The 12592-nt window shown below is 37.1% G+C and overlaps 1 pseudogene; it reads right to left on the bottom strand.

The window, feature by feature from the left end:
- Nucleotides 1–1990: 1990 nt before the first annotated feature.
- LOC101628546 lies at nucleotides 1991–5617 on the bottom strand (annotated as a pseudogene).
- Nucleotides 5618–12592: the final 6975 nt, after the last annotated feature.

Below are 12592 nucleotides of genomic sequence, written 5' to 3'. Positions count from 1 at the left end.
CCTGTTTTCTTTTTTTTTTTTTAAAGATTTATTTATTTATGAATACAGAACTAGGGTACAGGCCATAGGTGTGGGAGTGATGAAAGAATTCACCAGAGATAGAGTGGGGAGCAGAACAGGTAGATCTACGAAGTACACTGCTGATAGGAGCAGTGGGTGGGTCAGGAGAGGTCTGACACACCAGGAGGGTCACCTCAGGCCAGGGATCAAACTCACACTGACGCGGCTGGCTGTGGCTAGCTTGCAGTGCTGTGTCCTAACCCATTGCACCACCAGCGAGGGCCATGTCTCCTGTTTTCTTAATCTGGGTCATTCTTACTGGTGTGAGGTGGTATCTCACGGTGGTTTTGATTTGCATTTCCTGTATATATAAACTATGGAATACTATTCAGCAACCAAAGAAGACAAACTCAATGCCACTTGCAGCAACATGGATGGAGCTGAAAGGAATTATGCTCAGTGAAATAAGTGAGAAGAGAAAAGAAAAATATCTCATGGTTTTATGTATAGGAGGAACATAGGAAACCAAACAAGGTGTCAGGAAAAAGCAAAAGACAAAACTAGTAGGCAAACTATAAATCAGAGATATACAGCAGGGGATGGGAGGGAGAGGGATCAAAACAAGGGAGGGAAGAGCACAAGGGACCATGGTGATAGTGCACAGGTGATTTGGTGGTGGGGATTCTATAGGGACAATACCTGAGGGGAGAAATGAATCACTGTACAAAAATGAACCTGGACATAAAAAATGAATATATTAAAAAATATTTTTAAGAAACTTAATGATGTCATCTTCCCTCATTGCCCTGATGCCATAAGGTACTACACCATAGAAATCTTTTGAAACAAGATTAATAAAGTTTCTTAAATGAATAATTTTCTCAGCTGAGGACAGATGGGACATTTCTGACAGTCCATTCAGACAGAAAAAAACTTCTTGTCCAGAGGGCTTGTTTCCCCTAAACAAGCAGAATTCCAGAGAGAGGGGGGTTGGAGAGGGCACAGAGCACACCAGCTCCCCTCCCCCATGGAGCTAGCAAGGCTGTCCTGGCTCTGGTCTTCATTTATCTTCCCAAAAGAAATGCCTAAAATCCCACTCAGAAGTACATGTTCTTTGCTGCAACTGGAAGGAGACAATTCCTATTTTCCTCAACTGCAGCTTAAGGTTGCCAGTGTTTGGGAATAAGAAGTCCTTAGCGCTCCTGGGAAGATGGGGTCTTCCATGGAGGGAGGTGATAAGATGGAAGGTGAGAAAGAGATGCAGCACTTAAGCTTGACTTGTTTTTTCCCATGTGAGGCTGGGTGAGGTGCCTCACTCTTTTCCCCTTTTTCCCAGAAAGGAGAGATGGGCTGAAATATATAGGACTCTGAAGTATGCTGGAAAGACTGGGTTTAAAAAAAAAGCACTTGCAATCACTCAACAAGATCCCAAGAATGGTAGAACTTTCCAGACAACCCTCACCCCCAGCTCATTAAAGGCAGCCCAGAATCATAACTTTAGGTCACTCCCCAAGGCTCTGAGTGACACTCTCCTGCTTTTCTTTTCTTTGTCTCCCCCTACAGAGCAACAGGGGAATAGTTTCTTCTATATAGTAATGTATTAATTGTCATTATCATTGAAGTGTGAGGGGTTTGAGATCTTGTGCATTATAAGTACATTTGTGGTTTTAAGGAGACAGGGGGTAGCAGTGTTAAGTGTTTCCTAATACTAAAATAAATTTAAAAAAATAGAAGGTAAACAAGCCATAGTATGTATAGGGAATAGAGGGAACAAGGGTGGATGGGGTAGGAATGGAAGCTAGATTTCATACCCTGTTTTGTAAATCTGACTTTGGCACAATGGCTATACTTCACATAATTTAAAATGAAAATGAATAAATGAGTGAATAAAACACAAAAGTAAATGTAAAACCATGGACCTGAGAGCTATTCTAAGGGACTTTATTTTCTTCCTCTAGGAACTTTAAAGACAATTATTTGACTACACATTTCCAGTAGGATACATCTTAATGGTAAAAATAATTACAAATTAAGTTTTAACTGTTTCCATAAATATATTTTTGGTCATAACATTAATGTTGTTGTACAATAATGCACATATATATATTAAATAGTGGAAGTAGATGTAGCTGTAAGACCAGTGAAGCTAAGTAGCCAATAGTCCTTGAGGCCTTTCACTTGGAAGTTTCATATTCAATTCATGGTTTACTCTTTTCTGAAAAAAATGTTTCTAGCTCTTTCCACTGTGGGGGAAAAAAAAAACAAGAGGCAACAAACCCACAAGCACTGACACCCATAACATGAACTCTGTGACCTCTATATGTCAAACCAACAAGTAAAACAAAATCAGAACTCCTGGGGAGATACGTTCCATTTCAAGTCTATGTAGAAAATGGACAAGAGGAGACTGGAAATCTTCCCACTTCAGAAAGTGAGGAAGTGCTCAAAGATCAACAGGTTTGTGCCACTAGGTTGCAGAAGCCAATTGGAATAGCTTTGACTGACCAAATAGGGTGTAATTTGAGCATCAGCATGGACAATGAATGCAATATATTGAAATATTTAAAAAAAATGTTTAAAAAAAACATGGTTATTTTTGGAAGATGCTAAGGACCATTAGTCAATTAAACCAGAATAATATGTCTCTGACTTTCTTTAGTTGCACCATGTTGAAGCAAAACCCTTCTTTCTTATAAAAATTTGGGGGTAGAGGGACTATCTGAACGATAGGAAGGGAAGAGAACTGAGTAAGTCCTGGTCAGCAGGTTGGACAAGTGAAGATGATGTCTGGAGTCTCAGATCACACTTTCCATTTCCTGGATACGAGCTGGCAAGGATCCTGCACACGATGGGAGGTCACTAATGTTCTTTTCTTTTAAAAAATTTAAAATACAGTTCACATACCATAAAACTTATCACAGTAAAACAGTGTACAATTCAGTGGTTATACAATTCATGATCACTATGTAATTACAGAACATTTCATCACGTCAAGAATCTTGTACCTGCAGGCAGTCATTCTCCATTCACTTCTCCCCTCTCCCCCATCCCAGTACACTGAAATCTACTCTCTGTTTCTATGGATTTGCCTAGTTGGACATTTTATGTAAATGAAATCATATATGTGGCCTTTTATGTCTAGAAGTTTCTCCAAAGGGTTACCACATGACCTAGCATTTCCAGACTCATGTTTCCAAGATCATGGGCAGCATCTGTGGTTATTTGCCCTTTGTCTCTCCTCTTCCATCTTTGAAAACCAGCTTATGTTTAACCATAACATTTTTCAATTGTATAAGTGTTTTGACAACCGCTACCCTTGCCCCCCATATTTCATATCTTAAAATGACAGGAAACACTAGTCACAGGTTTAATGGTTTTCAAGTTTACTCTTTCAGTTCCTTTTTGTACCAGCCAATACTGCTCTGAAATAGTGCATGTCTGGGCATTCTGGGTTACAGTGGCAGTCAACATTAAAATGCACCAATGAAAAAAGCTTTATTCTCTTTCAAGAGGAAGAAAGGAAAACAGACCTCAAAACACAGCCTATCTGGTTGTGAGAGCTTTCCATTTTCAAATCTTTTCTGGCTTATCTATTGCAAAAGGAAAAGGAAGACAGAAAGCTAACCTGAGTTACAAGAAACAGGACAATGATGACTAACTATAAAAGGAATGGCCAGGGGGCAACTGAGCTACACTTTACCTCCCACATCCAATGTGCATTTCACAGAAAAATAACAAAAATAACGAATCCACTAAATACAACACCTAGAATTACAAAATTCATCCAAGGGTGGGGGAAACAGGAAGGAGTGTTGGAAGGATAAGAGGCACAGGGAGAAAAACAAAGACAAATTCGTCAAGGAGTGAGAGCTGGAAAATGCTAGAAAAGACTGAAAGAAAACCTGTGGTCCTTTCAGACTCACTGGTGATAAAAAAAAAAAAAATCCACATACTGGTGTCAGGAAGATTCTGCCATACATGCAGTAGAGATAAAAATTCCAGTTCCTCTGAGGGAGGGGAATATGCAGGGGGGCCATTGGTAAAGTGGGTCCTGCCTTCCCGGGTGTGAGGTGAACAAGAAACAGAATAGCCCTCTTCCAAGCCCTCCCCCCGCCATGGCAGTTCACTCAGTGGCCTGCATTAGCCTTGTGTTAGGCAGAAGGACTGGTGAAGGGGATTTCCCTGCAACAGTTGAACTACTCAGGCAAACTGCAGGCAGACGATTAGTTGGAGAGAATAAAAACTACTGAGAAGAGACACAACTGAAAAGGGTGTGCTTTGCCAGTGGTCTTTGTTTCATGGGTGCTGATAATCAATAAAGGAAAGGGGAGAGAGAAGAGGCTGTCACTGATTTGTTGAAGATCTCCAGTCGATGGTAAAACAAACCCAAAGTAGTAAGGCCAATTCCTTCCTGAGTGTTGCAAGACTGCATTCAGTTCCTTTACTGAAACAATGATACTGGAAGTAGTGCAGGGAGCAGAGAAGGGACTTAAGCAGGAGACTACCCAGCTGGTCGACAAGATGGATGGGAAGGAGATTCACATATATCTCCTGGATGAGGAAAACTGTCTGCAGCAAAAAGTTTAAAGCATGTCAGCAATTATTTTGCTGACACAGGGAATGAGGTATCCTCTCTGATACCTCCAGTGCCAGATCAGCTGTCTTAAAACCAGACAACATTTATAACTTCAGTAAGCACAAACAGGCTCACCCAAAGAACACTGAAAATTGACATGAGGAAAAATTCCAGCGGAGACCAAACATCTCCATGTAATGATGCATCCCCCATAATTTTGGTTGTTACTGACTAAAACAAAGTATAAACACTTGATAAAATAAACAGAGATGGATGAAGAAAATGACACCATTCCAAGAACAGCACAGGAAACTTCTAAAGAAGAGTACATAACTCATTCTCTTGCTTCCTCGCTATACTCCAGGCTCTTCTCTGTACTGTGCTCTTCTTTGACCTTGCTTCTCTCACTTACAAATTTGAGATTCTAGCTTTGAGATGGTACAATTTTCCAGGCAGATTCTTTCATGGCAAGGTCCTAGAGAAAGATTGACATTATCAGGCATCACTTCAACACCCAAACTACCAATCAGAGAGAGCGGCACACCCCAAATTCTTCCATCATGAAGGATCCAGAGGTTCCGTCACTGCAGTTGTTTTGGGCTCCAGCTGACCCTGGCCCACATCAAGCTGGCCATGCTCCTCCCTCACCAGGCTATTTATGCCCATGCTGGCACTGTCAGGGCAGGTCGTCGCACTATTTTAATGAGGTTTTTGTTCAACCTTCTGCCCAATTTTTAACTTTTCTTGCTATTGAGTTTTATGAGTACTTCTGTGTTTTTGGATACAAGTCTTTTATGTATGCTCTATAAATATTTTCTCCGTTTGTGGCTTTTGTTTTTTAAGCATTGTCTTTTATGGAGCAGAAAAAATTTAGTTTTAATAAAGTCCATCTTACCAGTCTTTGTCATACATCTTACATTGTATACCTTTAATTTCCTTTTCTTGTCTTACTGCATTAATAGTCCAAATCCTAGATTTTCTTCTGTATACTCTTCTAGAAGTTTTATGATTTGACACATCACATTCAGCTCTATGCCCCATTTTGAGTTCATTTTGTGAAAGGAATATTTTGTGTCTAAGTTTTGTTTTCTATGTGTATGTCCAGTTGTTTCTGTACATTTCTTAAACAGAGTATCTTTTCAGCCCTCCCTGGTGGTGCAGCGGGTTAAAGCACAGCACTAAGATGCTAAAGCCACTTCCACATGAGTTAGATTCCCGCCTGCCCCGGAGGTGACCACATGGCACGGCAGACCTCTCCTGACCCACCGGCTGCTCCCCTCAGCAGTGTACTTCGTGGATCTGCCTGTTCTGCTCCCCACTCTGTCTCTGGTGAAGCCTCTCACTGCCCCTGAGCCTCTAGCCTGTACCCCAATTCTGTAAAAAAAAAAAAAAACTACTTTTCTCCATTTCATTGTATTTGCACCTTGACCAAACCAAGATCGATTGACTAAATTTATGTGAATCTCTTTGTGGTGTCACATGGGCCTACTTGTCTGTTTTTGTCAGTAGCACACTGTTTGGGTTAACTTTACAGGCAGTTCTGAAGTCAGGTAACACTTGGGCATGATACAAATCTCATTTGTATGAGTTTTCGTAGATTGGTCCACTTAATGTAAGTTATCAAATTTGTGGACATAGGGTTATTATCCTGTTAATGTCCGTAAGATCTATAGTGATGATACCTCTTTCATTTCTGATTAGTAACTTCTGTCTTCTCTCGTTCTTAGGTAACCTGGCTAAAGGCTTATCATTTTTATTGATCTTTTCAAAGAATCAGCTTTCCTTAATTTTCTCTATTGATTTCCTATTTTCATTTTCATTGATGAAGAAACAATTTAGATGCTGCTGTTGGCTGCAATACGATGCAGCAGCCTCCAGATATCACAGAGACACCACAGTCTAAAATTCTGGGACCTGAGCTCCCAGGATAAAATTCTATTTTTATCCTTCACTTTTGAAAGATAATTTTACTATATACAGAATTCCAGGTTGAAAGTATTTTTCTTTCAATTTAAATATTTCATCCCACTCTTTTCTACCTTAAGTGGTGTCTGATGAGATGCTCAGTGTATCAATAATATCTTTGTTCCTCTATAGGTCGATTTCCTTCCCCAGGTTTCTTTCACAGTTTTTAGCATCTATGTTTGGTGTTCACCTGGGGTTTGGTGAATATCATTAATGTGGGGGAATTCTGAAGTCATTATTGTTTCAAATATTTCTTTCTTCCTCTGGAACTACCCAAATATTATATATAACTTTTGTGGTTGTCACGCAGATCTTGGATAGTGTTCAACTTGTCCATTCATTCTCTTTTCCTCTCTGCATCTCAATCTTGAAAGTTTCTATTTATCTCTCTTCAAGTTTATTCTTTCTTGGGGTGTGTCTGGCTTATTCATGAGTCCAAGGAAATAAATTTGCTACAGTACTTTATTTCTACCATTTTTCTTGATACATTTTTTAGCGTTTTCACCACTACATTATCTATGTTTTTTGCATGTCACCTACTTTTTCTATGAGAGCCCCTGGTAGGAATAAAGCTGTTATTTACTATTTGCTGTGACTCTATCAGTGGCTAAAATGTCTCCTGGTATCTTTGTATCTCCCCTGTTGTCTCTGAGTTCCACTAGAAACTTTGTACAAAATAAAGCCTGAAACACACTAGTATTAAATATAGGAACCTTATTAACATGGTGGTAAGATGGAAGGAGAGAAAACATCTGTAGTGCTAAGAGCATACTTTTCAGTGAATCTCTCCTAGCCCTATGACTAGGCCTTCACCGGTGCTTCTCAGCATTTCCCCCCAAAAATGAAACAGGAAAGCTACAGAAGTGGAAGACTGGTATCTACCTTCCCCCATGTAGCAGTCTAGAGTGGGCTGGAATTATTTTGTCATCGAAGCTCTGACCTAAGTTCCTCCAAGGGCAACCCTTGTTAAAGTGAACAGAATATTCTCAGCATATGTAAAAAAAAACTACTTTTGCCCTCATCCCTTCACAAACATAAAGAGCTTCACTATGAGCACCTTGTCAGTCTCCTGGAGGTAAAACTCAAAAATGTATTTCTTCCTTCCCACCTCATCCCTGCACCCTCTCCGCCCCCTAGTTTTTAATAATCAAGTTTGTCCATATCCACACTGAGTCTCCAGCAATTTATCAATTGTAATTTAGGTTTTCCTGCTGTAGTACAGAGTCCAGCTATGGTCTCTGTTTCTGGGCTTCTGTTCCAGGAAGCTGATTCTATATATGTTTGTGTCTACAGTTTTATAAGCAGTGGTTTACCCTGTGACATCAATTTTCTCACAGTCAAGGAAGAACTGTTGACAAAAGAGTGGCAGTAGAAATAAAAACTAAGTTCAAGAAGCAACAAAAGATACAGCAAATAATCAGATGTACTGAAAGTAATAAAATGATTCAAGTTTCTAGTTTGAGAAACTGGGCAATAAGATACTATTAATTAACAAGTATTTATATATTGGAAAGTATTGGTATACTGGAAATAAGTCAATTTAAGGTTGGGAGATATTAGCTTTGAAGTATCTATTCAAATACATCTAAAGGCAATTGGAAATAAAAATCTTAGCGACAAAATCTAGACACATAGATGGCAACTGAGTCTTAGTAATGGCAAAATTATTATGAAGATGAATAAGAAACAACATGCAACATACAGCATTTTTATAAATTTGGTTTGTTATTAACACTTTCACCTAGAAACATTCATAATTTTCAGCGACTTGTTTTCTTTGAGAGTCATCCTACATCCATAAACAAGGAACTGCCTATATCCCACTTCTGTTAATCTTGGATTCATATGAACCTCCCAATGAAACCATTTTCTCCAATTCCATTGTTGAGAACATTCTCTCTTTACAAAGATTCCAATGGTCATTGCTGATTCTGAAGACATCATAAATCAAGAAATGTGGGCACCTATATACTAGAGAAAGGAAATGGATTCTCCCCAAGAACATTTTAAAAGGTATACAGCCTTGACAACAACTTGACATTAGTCCAGTGGGACCCACATCAGACTTCTGACCTCTTGAAGAGAAAAGGTCATAAATTCTGTTGTAAGCCACTACATTTATGGCAATTTGTTACAGCTGCAATAGGAAACTAATGTAATAACCCTGTACCCTAACATATGTATTATGAGCAGAATCTTCCTGAACTTCAATCTTTCATAGGTATATTATGGCCATCGTCAGTAGCCAAAGACTATTTGTTTCTGTATTTTCTTAATACATCAAGGTTAATCCAGTTGTAACTTTAGTTACCTCCACACAGTTTTCCATAGTGGCTGGACCAGTTTGCATTCCTACCAGCAATATCAAAGGGTTTCTTTTTCTTCACATTTCCACCAGCATGTTGTTGTCAGATTTTTAAATGTGGGCCATTCTTACTATGGGATGGCATTTCTCACTGATTTTGATTTGTATTTCCATCAGCTATTCTACTCCTAGGAATTTACCCAAAGGACACAAAAACACTAATTCAAAAGGAAACCTGCACTCTTATGTTCAGGGCAGCACTATTTACAATAGCTAAAATATGGAAAACCTAAATGCTCCAAAACAGATGACTGGATCAAGAAGATGTGGTGCATATATACAATAGATTACTACTCAGCAACCAAAAAAGATAAACTCATGCCATTGGCAATAACATGGATGGAGCTGGAAGGGATAATGCTCAGTGAAATAAGTCAGGAGGAAAAATAAAAATATCAGATGGTTTCACTTACTGGAGGAATATATGGAAACTGAACAAGGAGTCAAAAAAGACAAGACAAAAACTTTGCAGGCAGACTATAGAACAGAAGCATACTGTAGGGGTGAGGGAGGGAGCAGGGTCAAAGAAGAAGGGAAGAGCACAAGACACTGGTGACAGTTCACAGGTAATTTGGGGATGGGGATTTTATGGAGGTTACATTTGAGGGGAGAAATCAAACATTATATAAAAATAAACAATGATGTGAAAATAAAACTAAAAATTAATAAAAATCAGGGTTAATATAACCATAAAAGTTTCTTCCCCCGACTGTGTTAACATTCCACTCAAGATACTAAATTGGCATTTTGTATAAACAGAAGGGAAAGAAGGGTACCACTCTAAAATATATGAAAAATAAATAATATTTGACTTGAAAACCTACCTTTCAAAGAGCTGCCACAGCTGACTCTGAGGCTCTGGTATGAAAGACCCCTGGAGCACCAACAATTATGTAGGACTAGAGCATTACTGCAAAAGGCTTCTTGCCTAAAGGTCTCACAGATAAGTCATTAACTCAGTGGCTGCTGGTCTCTGATCTCATCTTACCCTTTCATATTATGCTTATATATTTTTTATATATATAAACAAACTAAAAATGACTTATCAACTGGTTTTGTTAGAAAGGGGTAAAAATTATTAGCCAAATGATCATTCTTTAGCAATTAGTTTGATTTAATTTTTGATGCTCTGCTTTAATTCCATGCATTCATTCTATCTCTAAATCGCTATCATTTTGCAATGTACTATTTAAATATTTTCATTGTCAATAAGTGAAAACAGAACATTATAAGGCTAATAAATTTAGCTTCTGTGAATAATTGTCAATGATAAAAAACTATGATTTTCTAAAATGCCTTTATTATAAAAACCTATACAGTTTCAATTTAATAAAAAATATTGCCATGAAATATCTAATAATATAGCAACTGAAATGAACCCAAAAATACAGAGGTTATCCAAAAATAAATTCACAATTTTGAATACATATACTTTTTTCAAATAAACAATGAGAATTTTCTTTCAGATAGTTTTCCTCTTAAGCATCTGAGATACACATACTTAGTACTTTTGACCTAGCACTAGACAACCTCTCAATAACTTATCAAATAAGTTTCTATTAACTTGAAAAATAAACCCTTAAACCATACATTTACCTACTTAGTCACATAACACTACAAAGGTCAAATACGACTGCTTTATACCTCTTGAATCTGAAATCTACATCTGAGCTATGAAGAGGAATAAAAACCCCCTTTAGAAAAAAGTTGAGTCTGTCTGACTGACTTCGATTCTACCAAATTTATCTCGCTCAGACTGCCCATACAATGTATCTTAATGTTGAAAGAGTGTGAGATGTTAGATATGAAAAGTTTCTTTGGCCCTTTAGGTACTTTAAATTGTAAACAATTGCAATTGCAGTGAACACCTTCTAATTGTGGGTACCTATGTCTTACATGAGTTGGAAATGTGCATCCTTGCTTCCCAAAAACGATTCCTTTCCAAGAAAAGATTTATGTATTAAGATTTGTTTCCAAATACCTCAAGAATCAAAAACTCATATATTTCTATAAGGAGAAATCTCAAAAGATCAGAGAAAAGTACTATATAGTATTACGGCACAGGTTTTATTAACAGTAAATGTTTATATTTACTTTTAAAAGCTTAGTTCTTGCTAAGCACTTTTTAGGATAAAAGCTAGTACGCAATAATCATTTACCATACAGAAACTCTATTCACAAACAAGACTTTAATAAAGTAAAAACTAAAAAAAAAAAATTAAAATACAAAGCAAAATACTGCTGAATCAATTAAATTGCATTCTATCACTGGATATACTATATATTTAGAATGACACAAGCATACTGAACTTAACAGAAAAACAATTTTGTGGATTTAGTCTAAGACTAGTATTACCAAATGACATGCAATTTGTAATTTCCTTAAAAACATTTTTAACTTAAAGGTATTTTTGTCATATGAGGGGAAGACACTCTATGATGTATAAAACAAATCTCTTTTCATACTAAAATAGCAAACGATGAACCCTATCTCCAATTCCCAGTTGCTACTAATACATGACTTTGCATAATGCCTTAATATAGAATTACTTTTCTGGTAACAGTGTCATGGCCATAATAATCAGTGTCAGGTGGGGGGGGGAGATATCAAGTGCATATCTAGAAAACTCCCTTTAAAGAATTACCCAAGCCCAGCACACATGGAGTATCGCTATTATACACACTAAGCAATATGATGTGCAAACGTGTATACTGACACACATGCGCTAAAACCACCTTCTATAAAGTTTTATTAGTGTTGCCAAGTTAATAATTCTTTCAAGGCACTGAAGAATATGCAGATGGATTTTCCAAAATAAAATTAACAATTGCTTAAACTTTAAAAAGCCCTGAGTCAGAACTTTCAATAGCTTCCTGAAATTATAGGTTTCGGACAAAATGGCACATTTGTTTATCTTATAGAAAATTACAAGACCATTTTGTTTTTTGGAGGAATGAAGTCATGTTTATGAAACAAAATCACATTGACTATACAGGAAATGTAAAATATTCATCAATATTATCTTTCTTACACATTTTATACATGTCAATTATAGCTTGTACTTATGGACTTAGGCACCAAATTGATGTGGCAAGTCACCTTTCCTCTATCTACTGCTTAAATCTGCAAAAAATAAACCTCTCAATTTAAACTTCAGGTTTGCATCTTCTCCTCTGTCACAAGTAAGAATAAATGCTGGAAAAAGTAATATTCCAATAGAAAAGGAGGTTGAAAACACTAATATATCAACTTGCAATTTTAATTCAGCAGCTCCACTCGCTAATTCATATTTTTATACTCCAGTCTCACCCACTCCTTACCATACATCAATAAATTGAAGCTCACTCTGAAGGCTTTTTCCTCTTACTCTAGCAAAGCAATGTACATAGGAGACAGCATGAAACATTTTTCCTCAAATTAAATGTTTTAAAGAAATATATCTTTAGTTAATACTGCTATAGTTAATGTGTATATGGTAATGTTCCAAGATTAGCTATGATTATCAAGTATATTAGTAAACATTCCTATCATAATATTCAAGAAATAAAATTAGGTTGCCTTTAGTGTGAAAAAAATACTTTGGAAACTGTTATGAGTAGACTTAAAGACAAGTAACATTTTCAGTAAGGCATACATCATTTTTGAGTATCTATTACCTTCCCAATTTAGTACAAATTCAAATCAA

Source organism: Condylura cristata, unplaced genomic scaffold (assembly GCF_000260355.1).
Source record: "Condylura cristata isolate star-nosed mole 26May11 unplaced genomic scaffold, ConCri1.0 scaffold00016, whole genome shotgun sequence".
NCBI classification, from domain to species: Eukaryota; Metazoa; Chordata; class Mammalia; order Eulipotyphla; family Talpidae; genus Condylura; species Condylura cristata.
This window is presented reverse-complemented; position numbering and strand designations above follow the sequence as displayed.